Below are 3,040 nucleotides of genomic sequence, written 5' to 3'. Positions count from 1 at the left end.
TAGTGGTATTGTTGGCACGATACATGTCCCAAATCTTGTTTATGATTGGGAATATAGTGGTACTGATACGCTGTGTTGTTGATTATGTACCCTCTCTCTCTATATATGATCCATTGTTGTCTTTTCTCCATGTTCAGGTTAGGGCTTCTGCACAGGTATGAGAGGGACCTACGATCCACTGCTCGGGTTGCGGGTTGTGCAATGAACTGTCTTCTATCGGCTGGAGGCTTTGTTAATGCAATCACAGAGTCGTATGTCTTCAATTTGGCAACGGGAAGTACCTTTGGTCTTCCTTGGAACAACTATTAGTTTGGGTTGGGCGGCATGGAACTACTATGATCGTAAATCAGCTCTGCGGACCTATGGCGACTCATGACCGGCAAGATAGTCGGACTAGTTGTCGGCCGTGATGATGAGATTGACCGCATTATTTCCATCCTGTGCCGCAAGACCAAGAACTGCGCTGTTCTGCGCTGGTTGGTCCCTCCGTGCCAGGGGGAGGGCCAGCACCTTCCCGTCGCCGTCGCGGGCGTTCTTGGCTCCGATCGCTTGCCGGCTCCGGGTGGGTAGTCGATAGTGTCATGCCGTGCTGCTGGCCTGCTGCGTGCTGATGGAGAGTGGGTGAAGGGGAAGCGGCTTGGAGTGACAGTGACACGCGGCACTGAAATGTGGACGCAAGTGCTGAAATTCTCAAAAACCTTGCTTCGAAATTCAGAGACGCCAGCTGAAGGCAAGCGTGATCATGATTTAAAGAACCACTTGGAGATGTGTGATTGCCTCTTGTTGTGTGTTTCAGCGCTCTACTCCCATGCTATATGTGCCGTGTTCACGAACTTTCAGTTCTATTTTTAGCATTTATGTTATCGTTCATTACATAGTTCCTGTTATTTTAAAGTGATATGAACCTGCTGTTATGTTGTTGGAGTCCTAAAAAACAGTCAGATCCACAGGCATGGTTTAGGCTAATTGCCTGACCATTCAACAAATGCCTGTTTTATAAGTGATTGTTGATGGATTGTGAGTTATTTTTAGGCAGTGAAATCTCTGTTCATATATCATTCTCTATGTGATTTCTGTAGTGGAGCTTGGGTGACTCTGCTTAGAAATCTAAATCTTGTTAGTTCTTTTTAGATTTTAGAGGGGACAATCGCACCGGGATTAGCCGGACGCTGCACCGGATCAGCGCGATTAGGATCAGGCAGGGAGACATTGTAGGACCGACCTGCCGCGTCGGGAGGGATGTGCCCGGAAGTGCTAATTTGCTTTAGGATTTGGTGAAGGATGGTGGGTCGTTGCTGCTCATCGGCCCACCAGGGGTGGGGAAGACAACTGTCATAAGGTATGCTTAGATGATTAGTGAACTTCTCGCGGTGATTTTGCTACAGTGTACTAGTGAATAGTGATGGATACTTACGTATGGCAACTCTAATTAGCAGAGTTTCTATGGTAGTATGTACAAATTTTAGCATCAGGTTGTTGCCTTGCCTTGCAGAGAAATTGCACGAAAGCCAGGAGATGACTACGATAAGCGGGTGATGATTGTTGATACATCCAATGAGATAGTTGGAGATGGCGACATTCCTCACCCAGGAATAGGCAATGCCCGTAGGTTGCAAGTGCCTAACCAAGAAATGCAGCATAAGGTGTGCTCTATTGAGTTTAATACCTTCCTTCCTTATGAAGTGTGCACAATCGTATATGTCTGTATTGTACTACTCACAAGCCTATTGCTCGACATTGACACACATGCTTAAAACAGTTGTACTTGTTTATCAACTATGTCAGAATTATACTGTAGTGAACATCAATATCCCATCTAACACTTACCGTGTATGTTAAATCTGTCCCTTTAATGCCGATCAGGTGTTGATAGAAGCTGTCGAAAATCACATGCCTCACGCAATCGTCATTGATGAAATTGGAACTAAGCTAGAGGCTATGGGTGCTAGCACCATTGCAAAGCGGGGGATACAACTTGTTGCCTCCGCTCAAGGTGTAACAATAGAGAACCTGACCATGAATCCTTCACTAGATATGCTTGTCGGAGGAATACAGGTAATGACATGTTGCACTTGATTCTATTTACTGTTACGAAACAATCATATTTTCACACTGCAGCAAGATGAACTGTGTCATTCCAGTTCAAGTTTAGGACGGTACATGCTAGTGCAATCTGTCTCATGGATGCCTGCAAGCAGATTGAGCGTGAGATGGAACGATTTAAGGTCTTTGAGAAGGAAACTAAAACCAAGGCCTTCTCGAAAGAGGGCTTAGGACAACAGCCGAAAACTGTATGCACTCGGTCTCTTTTCTGTGTTTGATTAACCCCTTTTTCTTCACTTGTTATGAATCTCATCATCATTTCTTATTTCCCGCGGGATCCTAGAGAGAAGGCTAAAGCTGAAACAAGCGATTGGCTTAAAAGTGTGGTATGTTGGATGTAGAACCTGTATGCTTAGTCTCTGTGTGCTCATGTCTACATGTCTGTTGTTGGCTTTCAGTAAACATGAGTAAACAAAGAAACTACTTGCAACATATATGTCTTGTATTGTTGTTTCTCTTTGGCCTAGAGTTTGTTCCGAAAGACTCGGGTCTCGCAGATTCTACCTTGTGACAACTGATAAAGACTATTTACAGTTTTGATGACTATTTTTTTCTGTGCTGATTGTTTTGAAAGTATCACTTGCATGCACACCCGATTCTGCTGATGTTTACTGATACTTTGAATATACCGGTGGTTACTTATCCCGCAAAATAAAACAAAATAATCAACAGAGAATATTCAGTATTTTTACGGCTATTTTCTTTGATCTGATCGCACTGAAAATATCATTTGCATGCATACTTGACTCTGCTGATGTTTGTTGACATTTTGATTATGTCAGTCATTACTCTGTACTTTGCTAATGACATTGGCATGCATACTTGACTCTGCTGATGTTTATTGATATTTGATCGTATCAATCATTGCTCTATACCTTGCAAAAAATGTCATTACTTTGTGATTTTCTGGTGTTGCTATTTATTTACATTGCAGTAG

At 43.3% G+C, this 3,040-nt stretch overlaps 1 pseudogene; it reads left to right on the top strand.

Annotated features, from left to right (window-relative positions):
* Nucleotides 1-372: 372 nt before the first annotated feature.
* Nucleotides 373-2,076, top strand: LOC123427979 (annotated as a pseudogene).
* Nucleotides 2,077-3,040: the final 964 nt, after the last annotated feature.

Source organism: Hordeum vulgare, chromosome 2H (assembly GCF_904849725.1).
Source record: "Hordeum vulgare subsp. vulgare chromosome 2H, MorexV3_pseudomolecules_assembly, whole genome shotgun sequence".
NCBI classification, from domain to species: domain Eukaryota; kingdom Viridiplantae; phylum Streptophyta; class Magnoliopsida; order Poales; family Poaceae; genus Hordeum; species Hordeum vulgare.
The sequence above is the reverse complement of the archived record's forward strand: the minus strand, read 5'-3'. Positions and strand labels throughout refer to the sequence as shown.